The sequence below is a fragment of the Doryrhamphus excisus genome, chromosome 15, assembly GCF_030265055.1.
Source record: "Doryrhamphus excisus isolate RoL2022-K1 chromosome 15, RoL_Dexc_1.0, whole genome shotgun sequence".
NCBI classification, from domain to species: domain Eukaryota; kingdom Metazoa; phylum Chordata; class Actinopteri; order Syngnathiformes; family Syngnathidae; genus Doryrhamphus; species Doryrhamphus excisus.
Genome location: NC_080480.1, coordinates 13502501 through 13521289, shown reverse-complemented (window position 1 = coordinate 13521289; position 18789 = coordinate 13502501). Strand labels below are relative to the sequence as shown.

General features: G+C 40.1%; 1 long non-coding RNA gene across 10 annotated transcripts in view; it reads left to right on the top strand.

The window, feature by feature from the left end:
- The window catches only part of LOC131103776 (uncharacterized), a 49320-nt gene that overhangs the window by 5148 nt on the left and 25383 nt on the right, over window positions 1–18789 (top strand). The gene's annotated exons all lie outside the window — the stretch shown is intronic.

Genomic DNA, 18789 nt, shown 5'->3' with positions numbered 1-18789 from the left:
CTCCTGACACGGCTCCATGTTGCCAAGATCCTCTAGCAGACCTGAACCTGAACAGAAGCCTCTAGATTGCATGTGAAAGCTGTGCATCACATGCACCTCTTCACACATTCTTGATGATGAGGGGGCAAAATGACACAAGATGTCACGCAATCACAAATTAGCCACATCACCTCATCAAAGCGTGAGAAAAAAAAGTCTTAGTCAGTGGAAGTTACAATGTTATTTTTTTTTTCAACAAATTATTACCAAAATTAAATCGTTTACTTCTCTATGCAGCCCTCGATGCAAAATATTGGGCCCCCCCCAGCCTTAAAGGTATTGCAGCAGTTCAAAAACCTTCCATGGAACACACTCAAGAGGTTATATTTCCTTTTGTTTGCTGCCTTCCTCGCCCCCCCCCCCCCCCCCCCCTCCAGATGATGAAACGCCCTCATTTGCCTCTCTCTGTGTGCTGACCAATATCTCCCATACCACATTCCCAAGCTGCCGAACAGACCTGGCCGGAAGGCAATGTGGACTCAGCACTTCTCTGGACTTAGTGTGTGTTTGTGTTAGTGTGTGTGTTTGTGTGCGAGGCAAGGAGTCTTTTTATTTTCTCAGCTCTGCTTTTGCATTATTCTCATGAAGTCAAAGCGACAGGAAGACGGAATTTGGCCTGGGTTGGCTCCATTTGGAAAAGTTTCTGGTCATCCGTTTTTTATAAACTTACTCCAACTTTCACTGATTATTTGATCCTATTTGTCAAAGCACATTTAAAGGTCCCCTGTTATGTAAGACATACTTTTTAATGATGAGCTAACAGAAATATGTTTCTACAATATGATTAAACGCGACAAGTGAGATGTTCTCACGTTAATTTTTGAAGATTTTTATAACATGGACTAAAAGCAGGCTTCGCTACACATCTTAAAATGATGACCGGAGTGACTGTACTGCTAGCACTGAAGTTCTCATAGTGCATGGATTGCGCATGTATGTTAGTAGACTAAGTGTAGGACGCAATATTGATGTTATTATGTATGATGTACTTATGGTACATCTTTACATAAACACAAAATATTGACAGGATACATATCCTGGAAGTTTAGGACAATTTTCCTAACTGATGAATGGCTTCCAGACCCGACCCGAAGTAGGATTCCTTATTTATAAATCAAATATGTTTGTAGGTAGAGCATAGAAAACCTGTTTATGACCTTTATAAATGTGATTTTTAACATCATTAGAGCCTTCCGGACATGAGATAACACCCCTATAGTCATTTTTACACTCCCACTACCCAATAGAGTAGACATAATAAAAACAAATAAACCTTTTAAGACATGAATAAGACTTGTGCTAGTGTTGGTTACTATAAATTGGTCCGCTAAGGGACCTGAAAGAGGCAGGCAGGACGTCCAGACCCGACCGTGATAAGTGAATTTCACTGAAGTAGGATTCCTTATTTATTAATCAAATATTTTGTATAGGTAGAGCATAGAAAACCTGTTTATGACCTTTTATAAATGTGATTTTTAACATCATTAGAGCCTTCCGGACATGAGATAACACCCCTATAGTTACCTTTTACACTCCCACTACACAATACAGTAAACATAATAAGAGTCTCCTAGCTGTGAGGCCTATGTGCTAACCGCTCGTCCACCGTGCAGCCTATATACTATTGAAATATAGTTAATATGTACAGAATAAAAATAATTTAAAAAATGATAATTTTTTAAATTATTAAAATATGATAATTTGATAAATGATAATGATTTTGATAATGATAAAATGATATTTTTTAATTAATTTGTAAAAATGTATTTATTAATATTAATTTTATTAGTAATTTTAAAAAATATTTTATTTAAATATTTATTACAAGTAATTACTATTTTAAAAAAATTATGGGAATTTATTATTTTTATTTTAAATATTTTTAAATGCAGCCCCCAATTGCAGTTATTAACTAATATATTTTAGAACAACAGTGATTGCATAAAGTCATAAAATTTGAAGCGCAATGTGGCAAGGGATGACTGTATATCAATTATCACAAAATGGCTTTATTGGGCCATAATTGGTATCATTGGCATGAGCTCATCTTTTATTGCCACCTGTATTGTAGCAGTGGACCATCCAACATAGTGTACATAGACTGTAACATGAACTATGAATACACACTGCACCCCTTCAAGACTTTTTATTACATATCAGGGCCAATGTCTCTTTCAAGAGCTGCAGTGCAATTATTCAGTGAAGTCAAGCATGCCTTGGCGTGACAATGCAAATTGCTTTTTTTTTTTATTTTTTTTACTGTTCCTGATATAGATAGAGCTGGGAGCACTGCAGGAGATACTAGCAGTTATTTCCTCTATTTGTGTGTGCTTGCTTTTACACAAACTATACTTAGATAGAAGCACTATGCTGGACAGTTCATGTGGTTTCACTAACAGAAGTCAAGTTGTAACACGCTTTTCCGGAACATTGATGATAGTGGATAGCATTGTGAATACATGTGAAACAATACAGACAGGCAGTGTGCTTTTTAACCAGGAAAAAAAAACTCTATGCTCAACTATGCTGCAGCTCAAGGTAAACCCAGGCCGGAATTCCCAGCACGAACAGATCGGCTATACGGAATCTTCACTTAGGCTTCTGTTCTTATTAGATCTGAAGACCTGTCCTGTCTGCTAATATCCTTTTTGTGTCCCCGGAGAGACCGGTGACTCACTGAATGTCTGAGTGCTTTGTGGTGGCTTCCCACAAAATCTCGAAATTTAGAGTCACCCGGCTGCTGCTCCTCATAGCAAAGGCATTGATTTGGAAATATGGACAAAAATGTGATGCTATGGTTGATTTGTTTCGGACGTGCTTCAAGGAAAACTGCACTTTATTTGGAATTTTGCCCATCAGCTACAATCTGCCCTGTGATTGGCTGGTGACTTTGGAGGGGGGTTGATGAATGAATGTTAAACTTGATAGAAGGAAAAGCTGGAGACAGTTCTCAAATTTCAAACCAGTTTTTCCTATTAGTTGGAGGAGTACAATAAAACTAAAATAAAGTAAAACATTGGTTGACTTCCTAGCTGTTCTAGGAATTTTGCCCATCAGCTACAATCTGTGCCCTGTGATTGGCTGGCGACTTTGGAGGGGGGTTGAATGAATGAATGTTAAACTTGATCGAAGGAAACGCTGCAGACAGTTCTCAAATTTCAAACCAGTTTTTCCTATTAGTTGGAGGAGTATAATAAAACTAAAATAAAGTAAAACATTGGTTGACTTCCTAGCTGTTCTAACCACAAACCATGTGAATTAGTCTGTCCTGGGGTGAAACCGCTGCCCTTAAACCTGTCATAGTTTGACAATGTTTACATTTTCAAATCCTAACCTGTCATACACGCTAGAATTAAACTAAAATAAAGTAAAATAACTCACTCTTTCCCTATGTCGCAGTGAGTTCCATAGGTATGAATGTGAGTGTGAATGGTTGTTTGTGTATATGTGCCCTGTGATTGGCTGGCGACCAGTCCAGGGTGCTGCTATGGTTGATTTGTTTCGGACGTGCTTCAAGGAAAACTGCACTTTATTCGGAATTTTGCCCATCAGCTACAATCTGTGCCCTGTGATTGGCTGGCGACTTTGGAGGGGGGTTGATGAATGAATGTTAAACTTGATAGAAGGAAAAGCTGGAGACAGTTCTCAAATTTCAAACCAGTTTTTCCTATTAGTTGGAGGAGTACAATAAAACTAAAATAAAGTAAAACATTGGTTGACTTCCTAGCTGTTCTCACCACAAACCATGTGAATTAGTCTGTCCTAGGGTTAAACCTGTCATAGTCTGACAATGTTTGCATTTTCAAATCCTAACCTGTCATACACGCTAGAATTAAACTAAAATAAAGTAAAATTACTCACTCTTTCCCTATGTCGCAGTGAATGTGAGTGTGAATGGTTGTTTGCGTATATGTGCCCTGTGATTGGCTGGCGACCAGTCCAGGGTGTACCCCGCCTCTCGCCCATAGATTCCAGCCCCCCCAAACCCTTGTGAGGATAAGTGGTAAAAAAATGAATGAATGAAAAGGTCCCCTTTAACTACATTTTAACTTTCCTTTTATAAAATAGATCAAATAGGCTGTATGCACGACAAAAAAGGTGTCCTGGGTTCTGAGATAAGGGATGAAAAACACGCTCTGGCAAAAGAAATGAACCTTCCTTTTGGTGTTTAGTCTGAGTGAGGAAGCGCTTCATGGTCACTGACTTCCTATTTATTTCAACCCCGCTCCCTCCAGTGGGGTCCCAGTCGATGCTCGGTGAATGAAGCCAGAAAAAGCGAAACAGATGGCCAGTCATCTGGACAGAGGTAACAGGAGCAGGACAGAGAGGACCGGGACAGACCACGGTCAGTTTGGACCGCATGGAAATCCCCCTCCCCCTTCTATGCACATCAATTAGTTTTGTGATGGATTCCATCTTTGCGCAATATTGATTAGGGGAGATTCTTTCTTTATGATGACAGGTGATTAGCTCTGAAAAACAAAGCATTAATAAAAATCAAAATGGTGACCTCTGCATATTGTCAAGGTTGAAAAACAGTTATAGTCTCTTTAATGAGACTCATGCAAAGCCAACAAAGTCTTGATCTGGCAAAAGGCACCATGAAAACAAAAAAAATAAGCAGCGGGCCAGGCTGTAATGCAGCGAAATAACTTGGCATACTAATATTTCACGTGGAAGAAGTCCAAGTAAGCGCTTGAAGAGCTTGGAATAAAAACCATCATCTCCCAGCTACAAACGATCGAACTGAAGTAGCACAACAGCTAATCAGAAGCAGGGGCTCATTTCGGATTTTTGTATCCGCAATCTTGTTCTTTGGGTCGCTACCCAAAGCTCAGGGTAGGAACGTAGATCGACCGATGTAGAGTCCGCATCACTGCAGATGCCAAACCAATTCGCTGGTCGATCTTGTTCGTTCCATCCTTCCCTCACTTATCAACAAGATTCTGAGGTACTTAAACACCTCCACTTTGGTCAGGATCTCATTCCCGACTCGGAGATGGCACTCCACCATTTTTCAGGCGAGAACCATGGACTCGTACGGTTCTTTAAAGCTCCACGATCACTAGATTTTTCACGAAAATCATCCGAAACTGATAGTTCACGAAACTGGTTTGATAGTGGTGTGTCGCTCATGAACGAACGGGTCAAAATATAACTATTTGTGAACGGAATGAACAAGGTCACCTCTCCTAAAATACCCGTTCAGTCCGTTCAGTTGCAAATGCTTTTTTTTGGTGGGGGATTGGCTGGAGAGTCAGTTCACTGTTCCTTTTGCAGGGCGGGACGATCTGCGTGCTTGTCTGTTTTATCCTATCGTTGTGCCTCGCTTTGTAGGTGGGTGGGGTTAGCTGACTGAAAGACCGAGACCGAGAGATTAACCGGCACTTGTCGGCTGTTCATTCTTTTTCAATTTCTATTGTTTATTGTAATATTTTTTGTATGTTTAATACGCATCTGTTGATATTTTGTACTTTTTATTATCGTTTTAAATGCACCTCAAGATCGTAAAAACCATTAAAAACCTTATATTTTGTGTTATTGCTACTATACTGCGATTGCAGCGTCGGACGGGGGCGTCGTAACGCCGGATCGAAGAGCTGAGATGCTAGGATTCGGAGGGCAGTCATAATACTTCAGATTTCAAAGTACGTCATCATCGCGCTGTTGAGTCGGAACGAACGTGAACATGAGTGAACGGACTGACTCCATACGGCTTTCCGGGTCTATGCACAGGGGGAGATCAGAGGCTAAGGACCGATTGACCGAAATGAACGGAATCAACGGATCTTTTTACTGAATGAACCGTAATGATCCGATTCACTGAACGGAATGAACAGTTTTGCCGACCGATAGATCGGAGCATCCCTACTAAAAACACTAAAGTCTTAATTCCAGTATCAAGGCTTGACTTTGGACCGCACACTATTATTGGACCTCTGACACTTCATAAGTCGGAACAAACGTGAACATGAATGAACGGACTGACTCGATATGGCTTACCGGGTCTATGCACAGGGGGAGATCAGGGGCTAAGGACCAATTGACTGGAATTAACGAAATTAACAAAATTAACGGAATCAACGGATCTTTTTACTGAATGAACCGTAATGATTTGGTTCACTGAACGGAATGAACGGTTTTGCTGACCGATAGATCGGAGCATCCCTACTGAAAACACTGAAGTCTAAATTCCCGTATCAAGGCTTGACTTTGGACCGCACACTATTATTGGACCTCTGACACTTCATAAGTCGGAACGAACGTGAACATTAGTGAACGGACTGACTCGATATGGCTTACCGGGTGTATGCACAGGGGGAGATCAGAGGCTCAGGACCGATTGACCGAAATTAATGGAATCAACGGAATCAACGGATCTTTTTACTGAATGAACCGTAATGATCCGGTTCACTGAACGGAATGAACGGTTTTTGACGACCGATAGATCGGAGCATCCGTACTAAAAACACTAAAGTCTAAATTCCAGTATCAAGGCTTGACTTTGGACCGCACGCGATTATTGGACCTCTGACACTTCATATGTAAGTCGGAACCAACGTAAACATGAGTGAACGGACTGACTCGATACACCGGGGGAGATCACAGGCTAAGGACCAATTGACCGAAATTAATGAAATTAACGGAATCAACGGAATCAACTGATCTTCTTACTGAGTGAACCGTAATGATCCGATTCACTGAACGTAATGAACGGTTTTGCCGACCGATAGATCGGAGCATCCCTACTAAAAACACAAAATTCCAGTATCAAGGCTTGACTTTGGACCGCACGCTATTATTGGACCTCTGACACTTCATAAGAATTATTGTAGCTTAGCAGATAGCATGGCTTCTCCTGCTCTCCTCTACTCAAGTGTGTCACTTCTTCAGATACTCCTCGACCTTGGTGATTATTGAGTTTATTTCCCGCTTTTGGAGGTGAGGATTAGTAACTTACAGGAGCAATCGGCGTCCGAGAAAGGACAGTCTTTAGCCGCAGAGCAATTAGCTTAGTTAATTGTATCCTGGGAGTCAGGGCAGTGACTTGGAGGATTATGTTAAGTAGTTGACACTAAAAAAAAAAAAAACATGTCGGTATAGCTGTAGCTTGTTATTAAAAAGAATAAACCAATCTAAAAGATATGCAGCATCGCCACCGTGCAGCAGAGGTGTTTAGCTAGAGTCCCACTCGTCTCTCTTTTAGACACATCAAACCATCATTTCTACTGCATTCCCAAAACGTCCACAAGAAAGAGCAGCAAAGCGTTGACTGAACTTCCATCTTCTCTCGATGCGTCCATTTAAATTCTATTCAAGACGTGGACTCCTCTGAAGCATATTTTAACATTTTTACACACGTTTACACGTGTTACGACCAGGTTGATAAGTGTGTGTGTTAATGAGGGAGCAGTGACTTGAGGTGAGTGACAGGGCTCATGAATAGTGATGGCCGACAGCTGCTCATTAACCACCAGACGCTAAGACAGCTAACACACACACACACACACACATAATTCTCACAGTTGTGTAGATGTGTTGCACAAAACCACATGAATCCCCTTCATCTAGATCCCACGTGGCCACCGAAGGCAACGTGGCCTTTTCCCTGGGTAGCGTTATTAGCGCAGCGTGGCTATCACCTGTGCTGCATGCATATCACGGTAATTCAAAATTCATAATTCAAAATAAAGATGACAAACAACCTTGAAATAAAGACACATTCAAGCATTAACCCACCGCATTGTATGTACCAGTATAGTATCTATATGTTACGTATACAAAGTGAAATACACTAAAAAAAAAAGGATATTTGTAATAAATATGCTCATTACATTGCAGCCACCATCTTTGATTTTATTTCTATTTGAAGACCTCATTAGACATTTTCCCAAAGTTTCTCCCACAAGGTGAAAAAAAAGATTTCAAACGTGTGGAGGACATCCGTTACAAAGTCATGCTTCTTAAAAGCAGACCTGTTTTGGAGAGAGTGTGGAGGCTGAGAGGAACACGTGCTTAAGATGGCAATGAATGAAGCAGTTCCTGTGTAGTTTCATGTATAGGTGTCCCAAAAAAATGCCCGTTTTTTGAAGAATTTTATAAACAATGCTTAAAGGGCGTGAGTGTGAATGGTTGTTTGTCTATATGTGCCCTGTGATTGGCTGGCCACCAGTCCAGGGTGTAGCCCGCCTTTTGCCTGAAGACAGCTTGGATAGGCTCCAGCACCCCGGCGACCCTCGTGAGGATAAGCAGTAAAAAATGAATTATTTAAGCATTAATAGAGCCCTCTAGACATGAAATAACACCCCTATATTGACTTTTAAACTCTTATTACCCAAATTTGTAAACAAAAGGAAATAAAACATTTTAGTGGTTGGCACACAGGCTTCACAAATAGGAGACCCGAGTTCAATTCCACCCTCGGCCATCTCTGTGTGGAGTTTGCATGTTCTCCCCGTGCATGCGTGGGTTTTCTCCGGGTATTCCGGTTTCCTCCCACATTCCAAAAACATGCTAGGTTAATTGACGACTCCAAATTGTCCATAGGTATGAATGTGAGTGTGAATGGTTGTTTGTCTATATGTGCCCTGTGATTGGCTGGCCACCAGTCCAGGGTGTACCCCACCTCGCGGCGAAAGACAGCTGGGATAGGCTCCAGCACCCCCCGCGATCCTCGTGACGTAGAAAATGAATGAATGAATGAACGCTAAAGGGCATTTTTGTGTGTGTGTGTTATTTACTATTACATTGTATATTATACTTCATTATAAAAAAATTATATTTATAGTATTTATATAGTCTATATATATTTATATATTATGTAGTATTTATATTTATATTTTGCATTTATTGTGCCTTTATTAAATCCATATATGGTACCTGGCTTGTTAGCTAGCTATCTAGCTACCACCTACATACCTTATCTATAGTTTCATTTATGTGTCCCAAAAAATGCCTGTTTTCTTAAGAATTGTAAACATTTTTAATTATTAAAACTATTTATAATTACATTGTATATTATACATATTTTTTTTTAATTAATTTGAAAAAAATGTCTGCTTTTATTAAATCTATATACCACACATAGCTTGTTAGCTCGCTAGCAAGCTACCACGCACCTTCTTCTTATTTATAGTTTAATTTAGGTGTCAAAAAAGGCATGTTTACAAAAGGCATTATTAAGAAGTATACACCTGTATTATCATATTTTATATCAATTTTTTTTCATCATTTCAGTTGTGCCTTCTTCACATGTATTTTAGTGTTTATGCTACCTCTATTGAATCTACATAGTAGCTAGATTTCATTTAGGTGTCCAAAAAATGCCTGTCTTTTTAGAATTGTAAACATTGCAGACATTTTGTAGTTATTAGTATTTATTATGATTATTTTATTTTTTATATTTATATTAATAGCTTTTTAAAAATATTTTTAACAAGCTAAGCTTAAAGAGTAAACATTTTAATTTTTTACATTCAGTTAAAGTGGGGCATATTAATAGATAGAGAGGCTATTCGCATTCTCCATAAAATTGAGGTGGGCCTTTTATGTATGTGTAAACTTTGAGATCTTAAAGTTCAGCTCATAATAGATAGGAACACAAACAAAAGTGTTATATTTTTGTCGAGTGTACTCGTGCGTCGAAACGGGCAGACATGTGACAGACATTGTCTGCCTTAATGACATTCAAGCAGCAGCAGCAGTGGTTAAGCCATAAGGCACAGGGACGCATAAATAAGTTGATCATATATTCCAATCACATATGGACACCAGTGAAGACGGAATGAGTGTTTTTCAAGTGGCAGGCTTCTTGGCGATACCAGTAGGATGAAGGAAAGCGCCGCTAAAGGGCTTGTCTTCACCTCAATGTGCATTAAACATGGTGCAGTCCTCGCCGTGTGAGACAAAATGGAGGACATCACTTGTTCTGATCCGGGCGCCTTTAGCCCTTCCAATTTACAATACACAGGCCGGCTGCATGACAACAACATGTCTCCATGGTAACAACACTAGAGCCTGTGGCAAGAGCGTTTGTTTGGACATGCAGCTGTCCTCTTTCTGAGGGATGATGATCAATAATATGGACGGTGCCATCTTGAGAGGGACTTACAGCACAGCCCTGCTTTGGAAAGCGGACCATTTCAGATGTTTTTTGGGAATTTTATTTTTTTTATCTGTTGGTGTTCGGCACAAAAACATAAAAAGGCATGGAGTCGAGTTTGTAATTTACCAGCTTTCTGAGGTTGCATAAAAATGGCTAAAATACAAATATTTTTTTTTTGTATTTTAAGGTTAACCCCTTACCTTTTTTGCCAAAAATCAACATATCTACATAGTGGAATTTTCTGCCATTTCTCGGTCCTTCTGGGACCCCCGATGAGTGTGTGGAAGGTTTCCACTTCATTTTGGAACAGAAAAGTGCAGTTTTGCACGTTGAAAAAAAAAACAAAAACATAAGGTTAACCCCTTACCATTTTTACCAAAAATCAACATATCTATATAGTGGCATTTTCTGCCATTTTTGGGTCCTTCTGGGACCCCCGTTGAGTGTGTGGAAGGTTTCCATTTCATTTTGGAGAAGAAAAGTGCAGTTTTGCATGTTGAAAAAAATCTAAAAAACATAAGGTTAACCCCTTACCTTTTTTGTCAAAAAGCCACACCTCCACCAAGTGTCATTTTCTGCCATGTTTGGGTCCTTCTGGGACCCCCGATGAGTGTGGGGAAGGTTTCCACTTCATTTTGGAACAGAAAAGTGCAGTTTTGCACGTTAAAAAAAAATTAAAAAACATAAGGTTAACCCCTTACCATTTTTGCCAAAAATCAACATATGTACATAGTGGAATTTTCTGCCATTTTTGGGTCCTTCTGGGACCCCCGATGACTGTGTGGAAGGTTTCCACTTCATTTTGGAACAGAAAAGTGCAGTTTAAGCAAGTTGAAAAAAATAAAAAAACATAAGGTTAACCCCTTACCATTTTTGCCAAAAATCAACATATGTACATAGTGGAATTTTCTGCCATTTTTGGGTCCTTATGGGACCCCCGATAAGCATCAGCAAGGTTTCCACTTCATTTTGGAGCGGAAAAGTGCAGTTTTAGCACGTTGAAAAAAATTAAAAAAACATAAGGTTAACCCCTTACCTTTTTTTGTCAAAAATCCACACCTCCACCAAGTGTCATTTTCTGCCATTTTTGGGTCCTTCTGGGACCCCCGATGAGTGTGGGGAAGGTTTCCACTTCATTTTTGAGCAGAAAAGTGCAGTTTAAGCAAGTTGAAAAAAATAAGAAAACATAAGGTTAACCCCTTACCATTTTTGCCAAAAATCAACATATGTACATAGTGGAATTTTCTGCCATTTTTGGGTCCTTCTGGGACCCCCGATAAGCATCAGCAAGGTTTCCACTTCATTTTGGGGCAGAAAAGTGCAGTTTAAGCAAGTTGAAAAAAATCAAAAAAACATAAGGTTAACCCCTTACCTTTTTTACTAAAAACCAATATATCTACATAGTGGAATTTTCTGCCATTTTTGGGTCCTTCTGGGACCCCCGTTGAGTGTGGGGAAGGTTTCCACTTCATTTTGGAACAGAAAAGTGCAGTTTCAGCACGTTAAAAAAAAATTAAAAAACATAAGGTTAACCCCTTACCTTTTTTGTCAAAAATCCACACCTCCACCAAGTGTCATTTTCTGCCATTTTTGGGTCCTTCTGGGACCCCCGATGAGTGTGGGGAAGGTTTCCACTTCATTTTGGAACAGAAAAGTGCAGTTTTGCACGTTAAAAAAAAATTAAAAAACATAAGGCTAACCCCTTACCATTTTTGCCAAAAATCAACATATGTACATAGTGGAATTTTCTGCCATTTTTGGGTCCTTCTGGGACCCCCAATGAGTGTGTGGAAGGTTTCCACTTCATTTTGGAGCGGAAAAGTGCAGTTTAAGCACGTTGAAAAAAATTTAAAAAACATAAGGTTAACCCCTTACCTTTTTTGTCAAAAATCCACACTTCCACCAAGTGTCATTTTCTGCCATTTTTGGGTCCTTCTGGGACCCCCGATGAGTGTGGGGAAGGTTTCCACTTCATTTTGGAGCAGAAAATTGCAGTTTAAGCAAGTTGAAAAAAATAAAAAAAACATAAGGTTAACCCCTTACCATTTTTGCCAAAAATCAACATATGTACATAGTGGAATTTTCTGCCATTTATGGGTCCTTCTGGGACCCCCGATGAGTGTGTGGAAGGTTTCCACTTCATTTTGGAACAGAAAAGTGCAGTTTAAGCAAGTTGAAAAAAATCAAAAAAACATAAGGTTAACCCCTTACCATTTTTACCAAAAACCAATATATCTACATAGTGGCATTTTCTGCCATTTTTGGGTCCTTCTGGGACCCCCGTTGAGTGTGGGGAAGGTTTCCACTTCATTTTGGAACAGAAAAGTGCAGTTTCAGCACGTTAAAAAAAAATTAAAAAACATAAGGTTAACCCCTTACCTTTTTTTGTCAAAAATCCACACCTCCACCAAGTGTCATTTTCTGCCATTTTTGGGTCCTTCTGGGACCCCCGATGAGTGTGGGGAAGGTTTCCACTTCATTTTGGAGCAGAAAAGTGCAGTTTAAGCAAGTTGAAAAAAATAAGAAAACATAAGGTTAACCCCTTACCATTTTTGCCAAAAATCAACATATGTACATAGTGGAATTTTCTGCCATTTTTGGGTCCTTATGGGACCCCCGATAAGCATCAGCAAGGTTTCCACTTCATTTTGGGGCAGAAAAGTGCAGTTTCAGCACGTTAAAAAAAATTAAAAAACATAAGGTTAACCCCTTACCTTTTTTGTCAAAAATCCACACCTCCACCAAGTGTCATTTTCTGCCATTTTTGGGTCCTTCTGGGACCCCCAATGAGTGTGTGAGAGGTTTCCAGTTGATTTTGGCGCAGAAAAGTGCATTTTCAGCAAGTTGAAAAAATGAAAAAAAACGTAAGGGGTTAGCCTTACCTTTTTTTCAAAAATCGACGCCTCTACAAAGTGGCATTTTATGCCATTTTGGGGTCCTTCTGGGACCCCCGATGAGTGTGTGAGAGGTTTCCAGTTGATTTCGGCGCAGAAAAGTGCATTTTCAGCAAGTTGAAAAAATGAAAAAAACGTAAGGCTAACCCCTTACCTTTTTTTCAAAAATCGACGCCTCTACAAAGTGGCATTTTATGCCATTTTGGGGTCCTTCTGGGACCCCCGATGAGTGTGTGAGAGGTTTCCAGTTGATTTTGGCGCAGAAAAGTGAATTTTCAGCAAGTTGAAAAAATGAAAAAAACGTAAGGCTAACCCCTTACCTTTTTTTCAAAAATCGACGCCTCTACAAAGTGGCATTTTATGCCATTTTGGGGTCCTTCTGGGACCCCCGATGAGTGTGTGAGAGGTTTCCAGTTGATTTTGGCGCAGAAAAGTGCATTTTCAGCAAGTTGAAAAAATGGAAAAAACGTAAGGGGTTAGCCTTACCTTTTTTTCAAAAATCGACGCCTCTACAAAGTGGCATTTTATGCCATTTTGGGGTCCTTCTGGGACCCCCGATGAGTGTGTGAGAGGTTTCCAGTTGATTTCGGCGCAGAAAAGTGCATTTTCAGCAAGTTGAAAAAATGAAAAAAAACGTAAGGGGTTAGCCTTACCTTTTTTTCAAAAATCGACGCCTCTACAAAGTGGCATTTTATGCCATTTTGGGGTCCTTCTGGGACCCCCGATGAGTGTGTGAGAGGTTTCCAGTTGATTTCGGCGCAGAAAAGTGCATTTTCAGCAAGTTGAAAAAATGAAAAAAAACGTAAGGGGTTAGCCTTACCTTTTTTTCAAAAATCGACGCCTCTACAAAGTGGCATTTTATGCCATTTTGGGGTCCTTCTGGGACCCCCGATGAGTGTGTGAGAGGTTTCCAGTTGATTTTGGCGCAGAAAAGTGCATTTTCAGCAAGTTGAAAAAATGAAAAAAAACGTAAGGGGTTAGCCTTACCTTTTTTTCAAAAATCGACGCCTCTACAAAGTGGCATTTTACGCCATTTTGGGGTCCTTCTGGGACCCCCGATGAGTGTGTGAGAGGTTTCCAGTTGATTTCGGCGCAGAAAAGTGCATTTTCAGCAAGTTGAAAAAATGAAAAAAAACGTAAGGGGTTAGCCTTACCTTTTTTTCAAAAATCGACGCCTCTACAAAGTGGCATTTTATGCCATTTTGGGGTCCTTCTGGGACCCCCGATGAGTGTGTGAGAGGTTTCCAGTTGATTTTGGCGCAGAAAAGTGCATTTTCAGCAAGTTGAAAAAATGAAAAAAAACGTAAGGGGTTAGCCTTACCTTTTTTTCAAAAATCGACGCCTCTACAAAGTGGCATTTTATGCCATTTTGGGGTCCTTCTGGGACCCCCGATGAGTGTGTGAGAGGTTTCCAGTTGATTTTGGCGCAGAAAAGTGCATTTTCAGCAAGTTGAAAAAATGAAAAAAAACGTAAGGGGTTAGCCTTACCTTTTTTTCAAAAATCGACGCCTCTACAAAGTGGCATTTTATGCCATTTTGGGGTCCTTCTGGGACCCCCGATGAGTGTGTGAGAGGTTTCCAGTTGATTTTGGCGCAGAAAAGTGCATTTTCAGCAAGTTGAAAAAATGAAAAAAAACGTAAGGGGTTAGCCTTACCTTTTTTTCAAAAATCGACGCCTCTACAAAGTGGCATTTTATGCCATTTTGGGGTCCTTCTGGGACCCCCGATGAGTGTGTGAGAGGTTTCCAGTTGATTTCGGCGCAGAAAAGTGCATTTTCAGCAAGTTGAAAAAATGGAAAAAAAACGTAAGGCTAACCCCTTACCTTTTTTTCAAAAATCGACGCCTCTACAAAGTGGCATTTTATGCCATTTTGGGGTCCTTCTGGGACCCCCGATGAGTGTGTGAGAGGTTTCCAGTTGATTTCGGCGCAGAAAAGTGCATTTTCAGCAAGTTGAAAAAATGAAAAAAAACGTAAGGGGTTAGCCTTACCTTTTTTTCAAAAATCGACGCCTCTACAAAGTGGCATTTTATGCCATTTTGGGGTCCTTCTGGGACCCCCGATGAGTGTGTGAGAGGTTTCCAGTTGATTTTGGCGCAGAAAAGTGCATTTTCAGCAAGTTGAAAAAATGAAAAAAAACGTAAGGGGTTAGCCTTACCTTTTTTTCAAAAATCGACGCCTCTACAAAGTGGCATTTTATGCCATTTTGGGGTCCTTCTGGGACCCCCGATGAGTGTGTGAGAGGTTTCCAGTTGATTTCGGCGCAGAAAAGTGCATTTTCAGCAAGTTGAAAAAATGAAAAAAAACGTAAGGGGTTAGCCTTACCTTTTTTTCAAAAATCGACGCCTCTACAAAGTGGCATTTTACGCCATTTTGGGGTCCTTCTGGGACCCCCGATGAGTGTGTGAGAGGTTTCCAGTTGATTTCGGCGCAGAAAAGTGCATTTTCAGCAAGTTGAAAAAATGAAAAAAAACGTAAGGGGTTAGCCTTACCTTTTTTTCAAAAATCGACGCCTCTACAAAGTGGCATTTTATGCCATTTTGGGGTCCTTCTGGGACCCCCGATGAGTGTGTGAGAGGTTTCCAGTTGATTTCGGCGCAGAAAAGTGCATTTTCAGCAAGTTGAAAAAATGGAAAAAAAACGTAAGGCTAACCCCTTACCTTTTTTTCAAAAATCGACGCCTCTACAAAGTGGCATTTTATGCCATTTTGGGGTCCTTCTGGGACCCCCGATGAGTGTGTGAGAGGTTTCCAGTTGATTTTGGCGCAGAAAAGTGCATTTTCAGCAAGTTGAAAAAATGAAAAAAAACGTAAGGGGTTAGCCTTACCTTTTTTTCAAAAATCGACGCCTCTACAAAGTGGCATTTTATGCCATTTTGGGGTCCTTCTGGGACCCCCGATGAGTGTGTGAGAGGTTTCCAGTTGATTTCGGCGCAGAAAAGTGCATTTTCAGCAAGTTGAAAAAATGAAAAAAAACGTAAGGGGTTAGCCTTACCTTTTTTTCAAAAATCGACGCCTCTACAAAGTGGCATTTTATGCCATTTTGGGGTCCTTCTGGGACCCCCGATGAGTGTGTGAGAGGTTTCCAGTTGATTTCGGCGCAGAAAAGTGCATTTTCAGCAAGTTGAAAAAATGAAAAAAAACGTAAGGGGTTAGCCTTACCTTTTTTTCAAAAATCGACGCCTCTACAAAGTGGCATTTTATGCCATTTTGGGGTCCTTCTGGGACCCCCGATGAGTGTGTGAGAGGTTTCCAGTTGATTTCGGCGCAGAAAAGTGCATTTTCAGCAAGTTGAAAAAATGAAAAAAAACGTAAGGGGTTAGCCTTACCTTTTTTTCAAAAATCGACGCCTCTACAAAGTGGCATTTTATGCCATTTTGGGGTCCTTCTGGGACCCCCGATGAGTGTGTGAGAGGTTTCCAGTTGATTTCGGCGCAGAAAAGTGCATTTTCAGCAAGTTGAAAAAATGAAAAAAAACGTAAGGGGTTAGCCTTACCTTTTTTTCAAAAATCGACGCCTCTACAAAGTGGCATTCTATGCCATTTTGGGGTCCTTCTGGGACCCCCGATGAGTGTGTGAGAGGTTTCCAGTTGATTTCGGCGCAGAAAAGTGCATTTTCAGCAAGTTGAAAAAATGAAAAAAAACGTAAGGGGTTAGCCTTACCTTTTTTTCAAAAATCGACGCCTCTACAAAGTGGCATTCTATGCCATTTTGGGGTCCTTCTGGGACCCCCGATGAGTGTGTGAGACGTTTCCAGTTGAAATAAAAAAAACATAAGGTTAACCCCTTACCATTTTTGCCAAAAATCAACATATGTACATAGTGGAATTTTCTGCCATTTATGGGTCCTTCTGGGACCCCCGATGAGTGTGTGGAAGGTTTCCACTTCATTTTGGAACAGAAAAGTGCAGTTTAAGCAAGTTGAAAAAAATCAAAAAAACATAAGGTTAACCCTTTACCCTTTTTACCAAAAACCAATATATCTACATAGTGGCATTTTCTGCCATTTTTGGGTCCTTCTGGGACCCCCGTTGAGTGTGGGGAAGGTTTCCACTTCATTTTGGAACAGAAAAGTGCAGTTTCAGCACGTTAAAAAAAATTAAAAAACATAAGGTTAACCCCTTACCTTTTTTTGTCAAAAATCCACACCTCCACCAAGTGTCATTTTCTGCCATTTTTGGGTCCTTCTGGGACCCCCGATGAGTGTGGGGAAGGTTTCCACTTCATTTTTGAGCAGAAAAGTGCAGTTTAAGCAAGTTGAAAAAAATAAGAAAACATAAGGTTAACCCCTTACCATTTTTGCCAAAAATCAACATATGTACATAGTGGAATTTTCTGCCATTTTTGGGTCCTTCTGGGACCCCCGATAAGCATCAGCAAGGTTTCCACTTCATTTTGGGGCAGAAAAGTGCAGTTTAAGCAAGTTGAAAAAAATCAAAAAAACATAAGGTTAACCCCTTACCATTTTTGCCAAAAATCAACATATGTACATAGTGGAATTTTCTGCCATTTTTGGGTCCTTATGGGACCCTCGATAAGCATCAGCAAGGTTTCCACTTCATTTTGGAGCGGAAAAGTGCAGTTTAAGCAAGTTGAAAAAAATCAAAAAAACATAAGGTTAACCCCTTACCATTTTTGCCAAAAATCAACATATGTACATAGTGGAATTTTCTGCCATTTTTGGGTCCTTATGGGACCCTCGATAAGCATCAGCAAGGTTTCCACTTCATTTTGGAGCGGAAAAGTGCAGTTTAAGCATGTTGAAAAAAATTAAAAAAACATAAGGTTAACCCCTTACCTTTTTTGTCAAAAATCCACACTTCCACCAAGTGTAATTTTCTGCCATTTTTGGGTCCTTCTGGGACCCCCGATGAGTGTGGGGAAGGTTTCCACTTCATTTTTGAGCAGAAAAGTGCAGTTTAAGCAAGTTGAAAAAAATAAGAAAACATAAGGTTTACCCCTTACCATTTTTGCCAAAAATCAACATATGTACATAGTGGAATTTTCTGCCATTTTTGGGTCCTTCTGGGACCCCCGATAAGCATCAGCAAGGTTTCCACTTCATTTTGGAACAGAAAAGTGCAGTTTCAGCACGTTAAAAAAAAATTAGAAAACATAAGGTTAACCCCTTACCTTTTTTGTCAAAAATCCACACCTCCACCAAGTGTCATTTTCTGCCATTTTTGGGTCCTTCTGGGACCCCCGATGAGTGTGGGGAAGGTTTCCACTTCATTTTGGAACAGAAAAGTGCAGTTTTGCACGTTAAAAAAAATTAAAAAACATAAGGCTAACCCCTTACCATTTTTGCCAAAAATCAACATATGTACATAGTGGAATTTTCTGCCATTTTTGGGTCCTTCTGGGACCCCCAATGAGTGTGTGGAAGGTTTCCACTTCATTTTGGAGCGGAAAAGGGCAGTTTAAGCACGTTGAAAAAAATAACAAAAAACATAAGGTTAACCCCTTACCTTTTTTGTCAAAAATCCACACTTCCACCAAGTGTCATTTTCTGCCATTTTTGGGTCCTTCTGGGACCCCCGATGAGTGTGTGGAAGGTTTCCACTTCATTTTGGAGCAGAAAAGTCATGTTTACGCAAGTTGAAAAAAAAAACAAAAAAAAAAAACAAAGGTTAACCCCTTACCATTTTTGCCAAAAATGAACACCTCTGTATGTATGTGTATTAATATATCTATGTATATGTTTATGTATGTATGTAAGTAGTATGTATGTATGTCCAGGCAGTACGGTCCCA